At 46.0% G+C, this 19,166-nt stretch overlaps 1 protein-coding gene across 5 annotated transcripts in view; it reads right to left on the bottom strand.

The window, feature by feature from the left end:
- KCNAB2 (potassium voltage-gated channel subfamily A regulatory beta subunit 2) overlaps positions 1-19,166 on the bottom strand; it is a 104,477-nt gene that overhangs the window by 84,624 nt on the left and 687 nt on the right. The window lies entirely within an intron of this gene.

Below are 19,166 nucleotides of genomic sequence, written 5' to 3' on the forward strand. Positions count from 1 at the left end.
ATTCAAGAGGAGGTTGGATGATCACCTGTCTGGGGTCTTGTGAACCCAGCATTCATTCCTGTCTGTGGCAGGGGTCAGGCTAGATGATCTGTTCAGGTCCCTCCTGACCCTAGCTACTATGAAACTATAAGAGGGAGCTGAAGTTGGTATTCCTGGAATACCAAGGAATCTCTCCTGGTGTAGACAGAACCTTTGAGAGTTACTTGGACAATATCTAGAATAGCATTAGATTGGACAAAAAGGGGCACAAAATAGCTGTTCCCAACTCAGGTTAGGAAGACACACTGAATCATAGAAAATGAGGGTTAGAAGAGACCCTCAGGAGGTCTAAGAGTCCAACCCTGTGCTCAAAGCAGGACTGTCCCCAAGTGGATCATCCCACCCAAAGCTCTGTTCAGGTAGATCTTAAAAACCTCCAAGGATGGAGATTCTACCACCTCTCTGAGCAACCTGTTTCAGTGCTTCACTACCCACCTAGTGAGAAAGTTCTTCCCAATATCTGACCTAAACTTCCCTTGCAACTTGAGACCATTGCTCCTTGTTCTGTTATCTGTTACCACTGAAAACAGTCTACCTCCATCCTCTTTGGAACCACCTTCAGGTAGCTGAAGGTTGCTATTAAACCGCCCCCCAGTCTTTTCTTCTGCAGACTAAATAAGCCCAGTTCCCTCAGTCTCTCCTCAGAAGCCATGTGCCCCAGCCCCCAACCATTTCTGTTGCCCTCCACTACTCTCCAATTTGTCAACATCCTTTCTGTAGTGGTGGCCCCAAAACTGAACACAGAACTCCAGATGTGGCCTCACCAGTGCTGAACAGAGGGGAAGAATCACTTCCCTTGATCCGTTGGGACTGCTCCTATTAATACAGCCCAGTATGCCATTAGCCTTCTTGACAACAAGAGCACACTGTTGACTCATATTCAGCTTATTGTTCACTGTAACCCACAGGTCCTTATCTGCACAGCTGCTTCTGGCAGAGCACTCTTGGTGCCTGCCACTTTAAGAGATTGGAGCCAGCAGGCACAATGAAGCCTAACAAGACAGTCAAATGACTACAGGAGGGCTCCTGGATTGGAGGATGGGGCTGGGCAGCCTCAATATAAACACAGGCCCTTGAAGTTTAATGGGCAGTTGCTGTAGGGATGCTGCTGGAGTAACACTACCCAGATGGAGTTGCTGCTTCCAGAATACCTGGAGGTTAATGGTAGGAACTATGGGGATGGAGGAGGTTCCTGGTCCTGGGGAATGGCTTAAAAGGCCACCCTGCTGGGGTTTGGATGCTGTGGTGGGGTGGGCCCCAGGAAATTCCATACCAGTGCCTCCTGAGTGAAAGGTGAGTATGGGGTGCTGTACAGCCTTAGCCCCCTTGACATGGTGGGTTACCCCATGGAGGGGTCCAGGCCTTGTCATCCAAGGCCTATGAGATATAAACCCTAATAGTTCTGGTGAGGGGCTGGTGTAGTGTCCCCAGTAAGGGGACATGAGCAAGCAGCATAGAATAGGGTCTGTACAGGGAGCCTGAAGAACTATGCATAGGCCAGCTTAAGTGGAAAGGGAGCTGTGTTTTGGAGGGGTCTGAGAAGGCAGACCCATATGGGAGTGTGATATTAAGTGGCTCAGTGACCTGCATGAAATAACCTCGCTGGCCCATGCTGGGGTCAGCACCAGACTGGTCGAAGGGTTAGAGTACCCACTGTGAGGGATAACTAGAGGCTAGAAGCCAGGAGTCCCAGCTGGCCTAGAGAAGAGGCCAGGGCTAGTGAGGCCAAAGGTCCCAGAGGGGGCCACAGCCACAAGGGGAAAAAAGACTTGGGGAGTTTTGTTGCCCAGAATGAGGGCTGAGTAGACTGCCTGAGGAGGAGGGATCCAGGCAGGGTCCAAACTCCAGGTGGGCATAGAATGAGGTCCATTGTGGGACTAGAACCACATAATTATGCCATTTGTGAGGCATGGGACATGGTGTAGGGATGGTACAAAGCTGTGTATTATGCCCCTGGCACTGGGCAATCTCCCACCTTAAACAACTATTCCCAAAGTTTCATCAAAGGCAAGGCAGCTAGGTGGACTGATCTAGACAGGTGGGCAGGCCAACATATGGGCTGGCCATGACATAACCCTGTCACACTGTTACTTAGCCAGTTGGTCCCCAGCCTGTGTGCTGGGGACTGTTCGATTCTAAGTGCAGGACTTTGCACTTGTCCTTACTGAACCTCCTGAGATTTCTTTTGGCCCAATCCTCCAATTTGTTGAGGTTGCTGAATCCTAGCCCTACCCTCCAAAATATCTAGTATTTCCCCCCTGCTTGGTGTTATCTGCAGAGTTGCTGAGGGTTCTCTTCATCCCATCTCCCAGGTCACTGATTAAGATATTAAACAAAACTGGCCCTATGACTGACCTAATCTTTGGCGCGTCAGTTGTTTCCAGAGTGGACAGACTGGCAGTCGGACCCATGGCAGACAGTCTGCTTTTCGGTAGCTGATGCACTAAAATAACTGGAAAGCAGCTGTCTTTGAAGGCCGGAGCAGAGAAAAGGATTGGCCTTTGCAAACTGGAAACAACCAACCCCCTTTTTAATATGGGTGTCCTGCCCAGTGGGAACTGGGGGGAAGGGTGAGGGGAGGAAAATCTGGCAGCTGCTAAGCTAGCACTGAGTGGCTGGGCTCAGCTGTGATAAATGCATTGGTTCCATGACAGATTCTCCAGCATGTATTCGTACCAGGTCGCTGGGCACCAGGCACCCACAGGGAGTGGCAGGGAGTTTCACAGCGTGGTTCAGCTGGCAGGTTCCAGGAGTGCACTGAGAGCTACATGGAGGTGGGGGGAGGGAAGCTGTGTATGACCACTGAGCCCAGCAAGACCTGGGGTCAGTCTCTTGCTGTCTGATCTGGCTGCTGCTTTCTCTGTCTCTCTTCCTCACTTTCTTCAAGTGTGCTTCTCTGCTGTGGCCCTGTGAAATGCCAGTCCCAATAGGGGAAGTTGCAGTGAAACTGCATCCTGAGCAGGGTTGTCAAGTGCCTTGAGGAAATGCTTTGAAAAAGGAAAGGAGAACACAATCTCCTTGAAGTTCTCATGTAGACTGTGCTTTAGCAACGGTAGTGAAAACTGCGAGGAAAGAGCTGCAGTTCAGAGCAATGGTTACATTTGTCTAAACTCTGAGTTTGAATACTACTGGTATAATCTGCTGGGGGGCTGCAATGGCTGATGCCATGTAACCCATGTCTACATTTCTTTCCTAGTATGACTGCAGGCGCATGTAGATGTAACCACCTCCAGGTTACTGCTGATGTACCCCCCAGCAGCAGCAGCTTGCCCCTTCTGCTTTACAGCAGCTAACGGCAATTTGCCAAGAAATTGCTTGTGTGATTGGAGGGCCCAAAAACCCAACCATTGTGAGGTAAAGTGTATACCTGCAGTTGGACGTGGCCCCTCTGCCAATAAGTGGAGAATGTGGCAACAGGTGAGAGAAGACATGGATGTTTAGAGAGGGGAAGGGACTTGTCCAGGGTGAACAGATCCCAGCCTCCTAACCGCCCTTTCTGCTCATTCCCGTGGCTGTTCTAGCACCGATCGTGTTGACTGCCTCTGGCAGGAGTGGTGTTGCCCGCTCAGGGCCCAACCAGAGCAGCCTGGAGCCTTCTCAGCTGAGGCTCCTGTAATCCTGGCTTTCTGGGTTTGTGCTGGCCACCAGCGGTAGCATTCAATCAAATTTCTAGCAGTCTCTATTTTATTATAACTACACCATTTAGAGTAATAGAACAGAACTGCCTGTCTGAGGACAAATGTGGTTTAATTAGAGGGATGTTTTTCTGCACTACCCAAACCACATGCTTCAGGGAAGAACATTCCAAGAAGGCAAAAGCCAATTAACAGGTAGCCTTCACAGTGAGCCAGAATCTATATTAAATGTCTCCCACTTAAGGGAAGTGTGTATAAGGAAACCTTGTCTCATTCCTGACAGGTGAATAACACAGTGGGGATTTACTACCTACAGTACCTCAGTGCAACCCACAATTTGATCTTGACCAAACTGAGGCATTAACTCATTTATTTACAATCCATAGTCTCAAGGTCCCAAGCAAGACTGGGGCTCCATTGTATCAGGTGCTGTACAAAAACACTAAGATTAATCATACCATGAAGACTCTACAGCCCAAATAGACAAGGCATGGGATGAGTGGGAAAGGAGCAGCCCTGCACCCATTTTACATGTGGAGAACTGAGGCACAGAAGTTGCAGAACTTGCTCAAGCCAACATGAGGAATCTACTAAGCCTGTACAAACAGGGAAGTATTTGATTTGGATTAGGCCAATTTGGAGGTAAGTCATTTGATTCGGTGATTCTAATCACTGTGCCCATTTGATTCGGCCAAATCAGAGAGTTGGTGCAGATTTGGATTGATGTGGGGAGGAAGGCACAGCCAGGCAGCTGCAGGCTGTATTGTGGCTCCTCTTGCTGTGCCTGCCTTTCCCCGGGCAGGGGGAGCCATGGGCAGGGCAGCCACAGGGGCTTCTTCCAGCTCCAACCCCAGCCTCCTGGCACTGGGGGGGGGCATGCTAGCTCTCAGGCAGCATGCAGCAGCCTGCTGAGCCATGCTGCACCCATGCAATGTGACAGCTGCAATGCAGGTGCCAAGCAGGGGGTGGGAGGGGGCAATTCCTGCTGCCCCACAGGGAGGCCTTGCTACTAGTGTTTTTTCCACCCCAATTCCCCGCTGCTGCGGCCAGTGAGTGCGGGGCTTTCTTCTCCTTTTTTTTAAGTGCTGGGTGGCTGGGGTCAGGCAAGGCAGCCACTGGTGCTTCTCTTGCAGCTCCCTCTGCCCAGGGAAAGGCAAGCACAGCCAGAGGAGCTGCAGGAGAACCTGCGGCCACCTAGCTGTACCTGCCTCCCCCCAGCCGATCCGAATCTCTGATTCTGATTTGATCAAATTGAATGGGGACAGGGATTTGAATCGCTGTTCTCTGAATTGATTCAGAGGCTTTGGATTTGATTTGGACCTTTTTAACAGGTCTTCCGATTCGATGCAGATTTGGCCGCTGAATCTCCTGAATCGAATCTGCCACTGAAGCTTCACACAGCTCTAGCATCTACAGCCAAGTCAGGAATCAAGCTCAGGAGTCCCAAGCCAGAGGTCAGCGTCTCTCCCACAAGCCCATCCTTCTGGCTTTGGGAACAATCCTCCACAACCCAGAAGCACTTTTCAAAGGACTTGCCATGCCCATTTGCACTTCTAGCTGGAAACATGCTTTGTTCACTGAAACAGTTGTGTGGGGGGATGTCTCTGCCTTGCTCTCCCTGCAGGAGGTTGGCATGGGCACTCCTCTGCCTGTTAAATAAAGCCAGATAGCTGCCCTGCTCAGCTAAAAGGATGCCACAGGAGGGATTGGCAAAACTGTATTTCAGAAGCTCGGGGCAAAGGGAAAGCACAGGTTCCCCAAGTCTTACTGTGCAGCATTTCTAGCTGCTTTTGCTGGAAGGAGAAGAGCTCTTTTTCCAGCACCTGAAAAGTAGCTGTGGTGTTTGGCATGGGGGGGGCCAGGTTACTGAAATTGGGCAATTACACAGATCCAGGCAGGTGTTCATGTGATGTCTCTTCCACAAGCTTTTCTTGTCATCATTGAGTACCTAGACATCTTTTAAAAGCCTGGTCCTTACAGAAAACAGTAACAGCCACTGAATCTGCACCAAGAACACCTGTGATCATCACTTCCCAAGTCTCAGAAATGCTTTCACTCAACATGGGCACTCCTTCAGAGAGACAGACTGCACTTTTGAAAGAGCCATCCAGATACCATGTGAAGACTTGCTGCAGTACAGAAGGAAACCCCCCATGAATTGCACACCGCTGAAAATCCTCAAACAACTGCAACCCATGCTAGAAGGAGACCTAATTCTCAAAGGTCTTCCCAAAACCACCCACCCTAGCCTTCAAACAGGTACTGAACCTTGCTAAACTCCATCCTCGGAAGCAAACTTCCTATGGCCCAAAACGCACCAAATGGATCTAGACCACACCATGATAGGAAATGTAAAACCTGCCAACATATCTCCACCACCCCCACAATTACTGCACCCTAGAACAGACTCTTCAGCATTCCTGGATCTTGCCAGACATGTCACATCTCATTCAATGTACCAAATGCCCTGATTGGAGAATACACAGGAGAGATTAAACAACAACTGCGCACCAGAATGAACACACCAGAAATCTACTGAAGACAAGCATACCTAATTACCGGTGGGGGCATACTTCTCACAAGAAAACCACTCTCTCAGTTCTAATCCTCAAAGGAAATTTTACAAAATACCTTTCACAGATGAGCCTATGAACTTTACTTCAATCTACTGGATACAAAAAAAATCATGGACTAAATATAGACATTGGATTTTTTGACACCATTATATAACCTGCCTAATATTGGAGTCCCTTGGTAAACCCTTCACTTTTTTACTAGCTATTCTCATTCCCTTCCCCCCGCCCCACCCTTCTGGTTTTTTTTGTCCTTTGACTAGAGCTACATTTTATTCCCCCTCCCCTCCCACCTGTCTCTCACCTACTGACCACCTCAATCTACATTTGAACTGACTGGTGTGCATACATACTGGCCTTTGGCTGCCTGACCACTACATCCTGGAAGAGCACAGACCATCTGCAGATGTTTCCTCACCCTGACAAAGGATGTTTGCGCCTGAAAGCTCGTTAAGAAGAATTTTTCCAGCTATTTGAGTTGGTCTTATAAAAGATACTGGATTTACCCAAAGAACCTTGTCTGCCTATGTCCTTAGACCAACACAGCTACAACCTAAGGACATTCTTTTAAAACTGATCCTTTTAATGAGATCTCTCCTTGTTCTAACATTATAAAAATGGGTAGATAAGAATTCTCCATCTCCATTCATTTTAATTTTTAAATATACTGGCACACTTTATTGTGCTTTCTCCATGCTTAGAGAGCATAACTTCTTAAAAGCTTTCCTTGTTTGGAAGTCTTTCCAGGTCCCTAATCATTTTCATGTTTCCACCTGACTGGGGAGAGAACAGGACAGTATGTATTCATAGTGAAAGTATATCATCAATTTGGAGAGACACTGCATTCAGGTGGCCCACAGAAAAGTGACCTAAAGCTGACAAACAAACATTACACCTGACTTCCCAAAACTTTGCTCAAAAAAACAGGTACATCCATCGAATTAGACTGTGACTATTAAAATGAGTTGTGTGCTTAGATTTGTAGAACAAAAAAATGTTTAAGTGGTCTGCCAAGACCCTCAGAAATTTTCAAGTGGTCTGTGGGGGGAAAAAAGCCTGAGACCTACTGCACTAGAACATTTTCAGCATCTTGCACATTTTTTAATGCAACCTATCACCCTGTTTTTTAGCCACTGCTGTAGATTGGTTTGATGCTTTCACTCCTCACAATGCTATTGTCATTTACAAGCAGATTCTTTTCTACAAGGTAGTTCCCTGGGGGTTGAATTAGAAGAAGCCTTTGGACCATTAAGCTGAGGGCCAAGTTTTAATACCTGGCATAAGGGCCAAGTGCACAGATGGTAGTTAGGTTTCAACAATCTGACCCTGAAGGTCAGTTACCCCAGAGGAGAACTTGAGTAGCTTAAACAAGATGGCAAAGTGCCCTCCTGTCATGCATCCAGCACTAGAGGTTTTCTCCAAGTCGCTGCTGGTTCCACAAAGGAGGGAGGAAGGGGGATGGGGCAAAGTAGCTCTGAGTGGACTACTAACTTTTCTAATTGAGGGCTGCTCAGCCCTGACAGCAGCAGAGCTTGCCATGGGAGTGCCTGGGGCAGCGAGCTGATCTGAGACAGCTCTGCATATTCATGACAAGGGCTGGAAGTCAGCTAAAGACTAAGCTTCTCCTTACTGGGGCAAATGAGCAGCACATTAATGTTTGCCCAGTGAGACCTGCTGTATCCAAGCTAGCACAACCCTTCAATGTGGATTCTTTTTGCATGCGCTTGTCTAGGGCAGGGACACTCACAGGCAACCCAGTTGAGGCCTGTCTTGGCCAACCACCAGGAATCACAAGCCATGACTGCTTTGCGTGAAGTGGGACAGCGAGCTTGACTATCAAGGCAACAAGTCCTGGTGCAAAAGACAGACTCCAATCTAAGCAGCCTTCTCACAGTTGAGGCAATACAGGACAGTTCAAACTCTGCAACCTGCCCCCACCTCTGCGCCAGATATGAGGGCAGCTGCAGGCTGCACAAGGGACCCTCTCAGGCCATGCTCTTATCAGCTTTGACCCAGCAAAACCTTCCCTACAATGGAAGGAGGCTCTGTTAATTTTAGCCTGATAATGGCAATTCAGGGCCCAGCATATTCCCAGGTGTAACTCCTAGCAGTAGGACAGAACAGTTGAGACAAACTGAAGACCTGCCTATGACTATCCCATAGCACACAAATGTCTGAAGTCACGCAGGAACTTTTTCACCAGCCCCCAACCTTTCAATGCCACACCCAAAGAGACACAACTACAGATGTGGAATGAGAGCCTGAAGAAGACATCTGACAGCAAAAAAAAAAAAAAAAAGTAGGTATTCCAGTGGCTCAGTCCTTACCACCAGGGGCTGACAAACCACGGCAAAGGTGGCAGTGTCTCATCCACCTACATACCGGAAGTTGGATGCTTCAAGGAACTAATGGAGAAGTGGGGCTATACCATTGCTATACCATAATAAAACACTGGAACAGGTTAACCAGAGAGGTTGTGGAATCTCCATCCTTGGATGTTAAGACCTGGCTAGACAAAGCCTTAGCTGGGACACTACAGTTGGGGATGGTCCTGCTTTGAGCAGGGGGGTTAGACTAAGTCAGGGGCAGGCAATTATTTTGGGTGGCGGGCCGCTTACTGAGTTTTGGCAAGCCATCAAGGGCTGCATGATAGGAAGCCCAGGGGAGATAAATATTAATTTTCTAAAATTCTTAGGGGCCCTGTGAGACCAGATAGAATGGCTTAGTGGGCCACATTTGGCTCGTGGGCCGCATTTTGCCCACCCCTGGACTAAATGACCTCCCAAGGTCCCTACCAACTCTTATTTTCTATGATTCATTGGTTCAAACACCCACTGCAATGCCTGCTGCTTGAAGGCACACTGTACAACGAAAGATCTTGCAAAGGACAATAAATGACCACAAGCATATGTAATGAAAAGGTCAAATGTGCCATAGAGAGATGAGAAGACAACTCCTAGCACAGCACCACAACCCCTGCCTTGTCCTAAGTGCAGCTGGGCATGCAGATCTCCACTCTGCTGTGTTCACCTAGCAAATCCCTTGGAGAGAAAAGAACTTTGTCCTCAGGGAAGGACACTGTCTTCAATGGAGCAACTTAAAAGAACACAATGACCTTAATGTTAAGATGCTCATTTGTTTAAATACATTTAAGAGCCTGGTGTCCTGCTGCAAGGCAGAGGATATATTAGACACTGAAGTAGGGAGCTGCATACTGGAGTGGTCTCATTCCCTTGTCATGGCAATCTGTTTCCCCGGCCAGCATCCCACTTTGGAACCATTTGGCACTAGTCCCCTTTTGTCGGTAAAGCTGCTCAGGGACATACCTTCAGGGCAATTTATGGCTGCATTTCTGTTCCTGCCAATATGCTTGGCAATGCAAATCCATGCAGCTGAGCCTCTACCAGATAGAAGATATTCAAGATAGAGTCCACTCAGGTTTGCTCCCCAGTTCATTTTGCTAATCCAGATCCTGTGCATATCTTATGTGCGCTCAAAGGAGGGAGGGAAGACATACCTGAGCACCTACACGGCAGGGTTCAATATAATAGTTCGCGCCTCCTGCCCTGAACCTGGCAAACACACACTGCAAACTTCACATGTTGTTCCCTTTTGGGTCCAGGTTTGTCAGTAATGCTTGGCATGTCACCTGTCCTACACCAGGGCATTGGGCACTAGGATACAGAAACAACTCCCTTGCAGGGTTCAAGCACCTGACTTTGGGATGACTCAGTGATCAATGCTCAGCTCACTCCTCAGCTTGGCAAGGGCCAAATGCAGGCTGCAGTGTGTGGTAGAGCCAACTGAGGGATGCAAAGGACACTTAATGTGCCATGCAAGTCATCCCTTTTGGAGAAGCAGCCACCTGCAAATTCCCCCTCAATATCCTTGATTTCTGAATTAAAAAAAATCTCAACAGCAATGAATACAAGTGCACAGAATCAAGATAACCTTTGGGCTCCAATAAACAACAGTCCTTGAAACAAAAGCCTCTGAGAGCGATCCTCTTTAGCCTTCTGCACACTCCAAGAGTTGCATTGCTTTGCTCAGGTTTATTGCTTACAGAGCATAGCTGGGAGAAGGGAAAGAATGGCAGAAAGAGAAAGGAAGTGGAGGTTAGGACAAGTTCAAATTCTGCAACAGAGACTTTTGCCCAGCATCTGCTGATTTTGAGCGCATGAGTGATTAGAGAAGAGGGTGAGCTAATGACCAGCAGAATGCCAAGAGATGAGGACTCTGCCTTCATCCCAGGCCCCTTTGGAGTTTCATGTTTCACTGTGAAGCTCCCCAATTTCCTGGTTCATAACAGACCTCCAGTTTTGGACATACATCCTTACTTGGAAACAACCACTTGCAACGTTTGTTATAATTATTTTAATCTAGGAAAATATAAAAACCAAGAGGGAGGACAAAACTGCTGAGTGTTTTGCAAGCTCCCCTTTGCTCAAACAGCAGAAATTGTAGATTACAGAGAACAGAAGGCAGGAGGGGTAAGGAGATCAATAATTTTGAGAAATGTTTTGCTAGCACCAGCACTGCGGCTTTGTTTCTTCAGTAAACTTTCACAAACAGCATATTGAGTCATCAGATCTGATGTATTTCAGTATGGTTCTGCCAATCTTCCTGACCACAAACCTTTAAACAAAGAACTATATATAAAAGGTGATGCCAATCATATTTCAGCACTGGTATCCTGGACAGTTAGCTCCAAAGTGTTCCATACCAGCCCCAAATGAGGCAGAATAAAAACATTCTTAGGTCAATGGATGCTAATGCTAAATTTTGTCTCCTCCTAAAAGTGTATTTAATAACTGAGGAAGGGAAGGGCAGCAGAGACCAGAACAAACTTAACTTTTGTAGTAGTAAAAAAATTCTTTCCTCTTGTGCCTTTAAGACAGCAGTTCTAAAAAGAAACAAGGAATTCACTGCACTGTCCAGGACAAATTCCAATGCAAGTGAATTCTGTTCTGCTGACCTCAGAGTTCCGCTCATTTTCTTTTGGGCAGTATCTTTCTTTGCTTCCTGTCCCAAACTTTTGTGCACTGGTGCTTCCTCTGATCATTGTGCCCCTTGACACTGATCACAGCACCCACTTCTTCAGCCTACCTAGGAATTCTGATCATCCCTTCCATTAAGGGCTGAACAGAAGAGGCATTTCTTGTTAACCAGGAAGGAGAAGTTATGGTTTGCCAAGAAGTTAAAACCTCTTTGGAAGCACATACTCAAAACCAATCTTGAACTTCTTAACACCCAATCCCTCCAATGTCTAAGCCTGAGGATGCCAGCTCACTCAGCATCTAGGGCAAGACAACATTCAACATGCTTTTAAAAAGCAGTCTCAAGAGAAGCAGCCTTAATGGAAGATGCAGCAGAGGAGGTCAATGTCCTTTTTAGACCAGCGCTTTTTGAAATATCATCCAAACATGTCTAGGAATAACCTGCATCCACAGGCTCCACCCTCACTCTGCTGTCTGGCAACTGCAAACAATTCTGGACACGAAGAGTACGGGTAGCAGGCTGAAAGAAGTCTCAGTTGAAAGAAGCAGGCCACAGATTCCACTTACATTCTTGCTGTATCTTCAGCTCTGTGGCCAACCCTACCACCTAACCTAGCCACAGTGTTCAGAGCCTGGAGGAGTTTCCGCCCTGCCACTCTTGCCCATGGAATGGATGTATGTGCTGCCAGTAGCCCCAACTTACCCCTCACTCCATGGTTTGCCTCTTAAGTTACACACAAAACCCACCATCAGTCCCAGCTTTCTTCCCAGTACGGCTACTCAAAACAGTTTCTGAGGAATCTTTGGTGTTTAAGCCAACAGTTCCCAGACAATCCAACTCCTATTAAGAGCCACCTAGTAGCATGACTCCAACAAAAATATTGCTCCAACTCTGTGCAAGGTAGAACTCCTGATGGCAGAAAAACAGTGCAGGGCTATTCTTGGTACCTTGTTACAGCACCCCAGTCAGCCAGATGAAAGCTATCTTTTCACTGGGCCATTGTCCAAAGCACAAAGAAGCATTACATCAGCCCCACACCTGCCCTCTGACATTGCAAATGTCTCCACAATGATCCCTATGTTTAGTTTACACATTAGGGTTCACGACAAAGGTTTGTACAAGGTAAGAAATCCAAGAAGGGTAACACTGGGATTCTGCAAGGATGCAGCAAGAAGCAGAAAGGACTCTCTGCATTTTTCCTCAAGTCGAGATTGCTTACTCTCACCTAGCCCTGTCTATTCCATGCTGCATCTTCCTTCCCAATATTTCAGCCTGGTGACTTAAACAAACAGTCACTGTCCTATCATAATGCTCAGCGAAGTGCTGTGCACACATGCAGTGCTGTTTAAATGTCTAATACGTCATCTGCCTTCTGTTGCCTTGCAGCAAGACACCAGACTTTTAAGATATTCATTTCTTTGAATATACTTAAAATTAGCATTATTGTGCTTCTTTAATTCGCTCTATTGAAGGCAGCGTCCTTCCCTGGGGACAAATCTCTCACTTGGCTCACAGTGACTCAAGTGATTCTTTATTCAGGCACCAGGCCACAGTTGTCTGTGGACAGCGTCCTTCGAAAATGCTTACATCCTCAGACACCAGGCTCTTTCACATCATTCAGGTTGTCTTGTCTCTGTAAAATTCCCCCCTTTCACTAGTGGGTAGAATTTGCTAATTTAAGCCCCAGCTCCTCACTGGAAGTACATTGCCTTGAAAGAGACTCAGAATTTCATAGGCTTGGCTAAGCTTATCCGTTGACCCTGCTTTTGATGTCTTTGAAACGTTGGGAAAAGCTGTGATGAACAGAAGAGGCTCCTGTACCTCCACTTTTCAAAACAGCTCTAATTTGGGGGCAGCAGTAATTATCTAGTAATAATGAAGCTTACAAAGCACAAACTATTTCAATCTTGAAACTGTACAGGGGCAGCACAACCTAAAGTGCTGCGCACATATGTGGAACTCAAGGATTCTACAGATGGCTCTGCTATTGACATGGTGAGTAACCTGGGAAGTCAGTTACAACAGCATCTTTAAAAGTAAAACAACAATTTTGGGAGCAGAGCATGAGACGCTCTGATCTGGATTTGCAGACAGCCTGTACATCAACTAGTTAAGTATCTATACTCCAGGGCAATGCAAAAAATGACAGTGTGGAAAGAGCAGCTATAGCATGCAGCCACACAGATTACATAAAGAATGGACAATGCCTTGAGGCACTGATGAGATATTACACTTTTTTAAAAAGTCTTCCCTCTGATCAAATTGAATGAGTTTAAATTCAGTTCCCTTCTCACTTGGATGCAAAATAAAGTATGGGCAAGCATGGGAAAGGCATGGTATAAGAAAACTGCTGTGAGCTCCGCTTAAGTCCCACTGAATAAGAATGACTTTGGCATTTTTGAAAATGTTATTAGCATCCTTTAAGAAGCAAGGTTAGGAGAAAGAATGCAATGAAAACAGAAATATATTTGCTGGAATTAGAAAACTTAGAATTTTCAATAACCCAGTCATTGGCAATATGTAGGGGGTGCACATGCACCCCTTGAGATTGGCAGTGCACCCCTGTGGGTGGTCGCTGCTTGCCAAGCCCCCCCTTGCCGCTGACACTGCCAGCAGCATTTGTGGGTGGTCACCAACCACTGGTCAGCACTCACCACCCCTCCCCGCAATTGCCAACACTGCTGTGGCTGCAAGCGGGAGCTCCCTGCCCGCTGCCGCCACACCCCTGCCACCTGCGGGTGGTCACCATGCCCCCCCAGCCTCCAGAGGCACGCGTCATTCATGAATCCAGTGCCCATTCCAGGCTGCTGACAGAGTAATTACTGTCTATACTCCAAGAAAGTTGGCATATCCTGTCCCTATACATATATACAAATACAACCGATAGCTAAATCTTATGCAGCAATGTCAGAGATCTTCAAACCAAAGAATGAGGTCTAGGTGTTTCTTTGCTCATGTACATGAACTTATGAAAAAAGTCAGTAAATCAACTAGTGACGTGGGTTGCAATAATCCATGCTCCTGTTACGGTTAGAATTTTGGAATGCTCAAATTGCTGATTAATAGCCATGGCTGAACTCTACAGCTAAAATGACTCAAATTATCAAGGAAAAGAATCACGTGGAATATTTGACTGGAGCTCTTAGAAGTGCAAATTAACAATCACCCACGTTTATACAGAACTACAGAGGCAGGGAGTATTTTGGAAAAAGAGCTGCCTTTGTCAAATGTCCATACAGTGAACAGCATAAGGACACCCTAACCCCTGGGCTGGGGTTCCTAGATGCTGCCATAACAAGAATACATAATACCACTAAAGCATATAAGGAAATTAGAACAAAGAATCACAATGAGGTCTTCTATACATGGAAGCAAAGGGGGGGGGGGGGGGAGGAGGAGGAGGAGGAAGGAAAGGGACTGCTGGCAGAGCTCGTCCCAAACCATCAAACAAAATGCTCCCCAAGAAACTCTTGCCACCCTGACTTATTAAATGAGAAGCACTGATGGATAAATGTACTTCTATTACAAAGGGAGGAAACTTGTTACCCTGTCAAGTCTCTCTAAGAGGGACCACTCACACATGCTCACAGAGTTTGGGTTACAAAGCTAACTGCTTCCTTAATACGTCTTTCCACAGATTTTTGATGTATTTATTGGAAGGCAACTTACTGGTTAATAATGATGGACATAAACAACAGAGCAGAGCAATCCTACCATAAAGCTAAGTGAGCCATGAAACATACATGACAAGCTTTCATAAGCCTACCTCATCTGAATCCTCATTCTAGCTGCCAAACTGCTCCAGCCAGCTCTATTCTGTACAAATTCAGGAGGGGAGGAACATGAGATCATGTTCAAGGTGTTCCATAATGGAGAATCAATCCTTTACATCAGACAAGCTAATTTAAGGGGATACCATCTCCTCAAGAATTTACTTGCATGTGAAAATGTTTCTTGCCTATTACTACAGCTGACGTGTTATTATGCTGTGTGAAACATACTGCAAAACGTATTTATATTTTCTCTATTTTTCAATCTTTGCTTCATGCATTTGATAGTACTGTTTGTAGTTTGTTCCAGTGCGACTCAGGTCAATTTCCTATTTGTTTACACAGCCCCTTGATACTGTAGCAAGGAAAGGAAAATACTTAAAATAAGATAACCCAAAAAGTAACAAAACCATGGTTCATGACATATCTTCTCTTTAAAGAAGGGGTGTGTGTGTGTGTGTGTGTGTGTGTGTGTGTGTGTGTGTGTGTGTGTGTGTGTGTGTGTGTGTGTGTGTGTACAGACATGTATGATACAAAACTGTATCAATGAGGCCGACAAAATGAAGCAAGCATTATTCCTTTTATTTAATGCCACAATGCAGTGGCAAAGTCCTTTAAATCCACCTGCACAGGTGTATCCTGAGAACGTGTGCACCTTTACACAGGTGACATTCTTTTGCAAATTATGAATTCCTCCCATTTTTAACTGTCTACATTTCAAGTTGATGATATCTCTTTAAACCCTGTTTCTCATTACTTACATGCAGGTAGGTTTTAGGATTAGAAAATCCAATATTTATCTTTGATGCAAGCAGCCAAGACATGACATCAGGCTTTTTGAAAAATACTATAAATTGTTTTTTAATCTACTTACACTTTTACCAAACATACAGAAAAGAAGTAATCCTTGAAACAAGGACCTCTGAGAGCTATTCTCTGCCTCCTTAATGCATGGTCTTGGGGTTGTGCCTCTGTCACAGACTGAGTGATTAATGCTTATAGCATGTTCAGCTGTAAGAAAAGACTGAATCACAGATGAGGAAGGGAAACACAGATTATAACTAGCTCGGTCTTTAACAGAGGACCAGATTCTCAGCTACTAGCCAATTTTGTCATGGTCTGTCAAGTGGGTTTAGGGCCAAGAGGTGAGCCTAGGGATTTTAGGGACAGAAGTTCAAGGTACCATGTATTCCTTAATAGCTGAACCCTTATTACCATGTAGGCTACAAAGTTTGTCAATTCCTATTAATTTTACTAATTTAGCCTGGGAATAGTCTCACTATACCCTAATCGCACATGGCATGGAACAAAGTATCAATAACAACTGCAAAATAGAAGTACGAATGCATTTAGTAATAGAGAAATTCTCTCAATTGCCATGGAGAATTCTCCAAAATGGTGTATTTATTCATCATTTGCCTAACGCCAATATATTCTACATCTATAAATTACTAAGGATGGCAGTTCAAGCAATGATTACTGGTGTAGAACAAGATTCAGCTACATAAAGGTTAGAATGACAGGTCAAACTGTCTCTCTACATCAACATTAGCTAGATGGAATCATTCTTTCTTGCAATTTCAATGAGAAAAGGATGCCATTTGTTTAATACTTTCTAGATATGTACTGAAAATGTATTGAGGATGCTAATTTAGCTACTATACTTCACTCACTTACACTTCACCTATGCTGTCATTACTGGGCTTCAATCGTGTTTTGCCCTGTAACCATTCAGCCCAGTTCAGGGTGGCTGAACGAAAGTGGCTTTCACTGATAGCTACTTGGTTTGGATTTAGCCCTGGCTAGAGACTATCATAAAAAAAACCCAAACCACACTAAACAAGACAGATTTTAGTTCAAAGTTCCACACTCTTTATGCAGCATCATATCTAACCTCCTTTGCATAGGGCTAGCTTTTGTACGTGTGATGACAACCATTTAACAGCTACACAAAATCAAAATTGGCAGAAGAGAGTTGCGTCTTCTGTACACATGGATATCAACAAATCTCATGTACCCTCTGTGAAACAAGGAGGGTTCATTCCAGACCAGGTCCTTGTAACAGTGCTACAGCTCTGGAAGGAATGCCTTCTTTTTTTGGAAAGTGCACCCATCACAGCAACCTTGCACATTGCAGGGGGAAAAAAAATCCTTGTTCTCTTTAGTTTTAACTAAACCCTGATTCTTTAGCTACAACAACAACAACAACAACAACAACAACAACAGAAAGTCTGCTCCTAGACGCGGCAAAGGAAGTTCTTTGTGCCCCTGCTCCAACAATAGGTGACCTTAATAGCCAGTGCAGACAGACAATCAAAACACAATGCTATCATGGCTTGTGTTGCACCTGCCAGCTACACAAAGCAGTTATCAATTTCAATGGGAAAGCTGCAAAGCATCATGGAAAGCATGTCTTAATTGCTTCTGGAGGGTACTGATGGGTGCCACTGTGGAACAAGCACAGGGCTGCTACAGAGCTGCACTGGACATGCCCAAGACAGAGAGTTTACTAGTGTGGACCCAGGCAGCTTCACTGAATCCTTTCCTAGCTTTAGGGTATGTCGAGTAGATGTCATGCTTCACTGTGGTGCTCCTTAGCATGGTCTGGAGATAAAGTAGGTATTTTCTGAAGGTCAAAAATTACGGAAATGCCTTGCAAAAGCAGCAGCAGGACCAGAGAGCAGCAGCTTTATTTTAATTAAATTAAACATCCTTACAGTGGTTGTGATCACAGTAAGATCTTGCTAACCAGTTCACAGGAGGAAAATAAATGTATCCTGTTAATAAAAGTTAAAGTTTCCCCTGAAGGAATAAAATCTTGCAGCTTAGCACTCAGCTAAAAGCCAAAACAGAGACAGCCTCACTCACCAAAACACTGACGAGAAGTTCTTTGGAGAAGAGAGGAGCTTGGGGGTAAGACAACACAATGCTTTCATGCTGACTTTACTCAGCCAACCTGTTAAATACTGAGCATCTGCCTTGTTTACCCTCACTTCTCAGTGCTTGTGTTAAGGAAGTCTGGCTACTAGACCAGAGTCAGCTGAACAAATCCTAATAGCCAGGCCTGAACAGGAAAGTCTTTATAGTTCAGCTTGATTTACAGGAGGCAGAGAAGGGGCAAAATATGCCACTTTTAAAGAGCAGAAGCAACAGCCTATAAGAAAATGTATAACAGAGTTGTCATGTATAGCCGATTGCATTTCTTCTCTCACACCCTTTATTTGTTTATTTCCATCTATCCACTCAGTCTGATCCACTGGACTATCCTTAGGTCAATCCCAGACAAGACACTTGTTTAAGCCTACTGTGCTAAATTTCACCTGGTAATTCTCCTTTGCTCAAAAATTACTACTGCAGGCTCTTTGGAACAGGCACCCTACCCTTATCTACAGTCATTCAGAATGCTACCTGCAGAAAGACAGCCTTGCCAAGGTGTGAGCACTACACAGCGAGTCCCCTGAGCTAGGAGATGCAGGTCCCCACCACAGTAACCTCCTGTCCCCTAACATTTGCTATGCAGACAGAATGCCCAAGTCACCTAAGGGCAACAATAGCACCAACACACCACACAGCCATTAAGGAGAGCTTCAATGCATTTACACTTTACTCTCCCAGTGCAGCAGACTTGAAGTCTTGGGAGAACACACGGAGTTCATGTCTTCCTATTTGAAATCAGAGCGCTAAATTAATGCAATATCAAGAATAGACGATTAATTCCATGCAAAGTCAGAAAGGTCTGAGGTGAGCCAAATCTTGCCTGCTCGGGCTCAAAATCCCACCAAGGACCCAGCAAACCCCCTCTCCCCCCAAAAAACCTGACCCCGACGGTGGCTGTCACCAGGGTTTGTGGCAACACTGCTGTGCCCGCACGCGAGGAGCCACCAACGGAGACTGACGAGCTCCGCCAGCCGAGGCCGGGGCCCCAACTAAGAGCTGTAAAGGCAGGTATTTCCTGCCGAGGCGCGGAGCTGGCCCGAGGGGGGCCGGGTTACGGTCCCCGGGAAAGACGATGAAGGCGCCAGGCTGCAAGCCCTGCCCGACGCGCGCAGCGGCAATGCGCAAGGCCTGGGGAGAAGCAGCAGAGGAAGCTCCAGCGGCCCCAGGCCTGCGTGCGGGGCAGGCGCTGCGCCCGGCCGGCCGGGCTGTCTGCT

The sequence above is a fragment of the Crocodylus porosus genome, unplaced genomic scaffold (assembly GCF_001723895.1).
Source record: "Crocodylus porosus isolate Cpor-Errol unplaced genomic scaffold, CroPor_comp1, whole genome shotgun sequence".
Classification (NCBI taxonomy): domain Eukaryota; kingdom Metazoa; phylum Chordata; order Crocodylia; family Crocodylidae; genus Crocodylus; species Crocodylus porosus.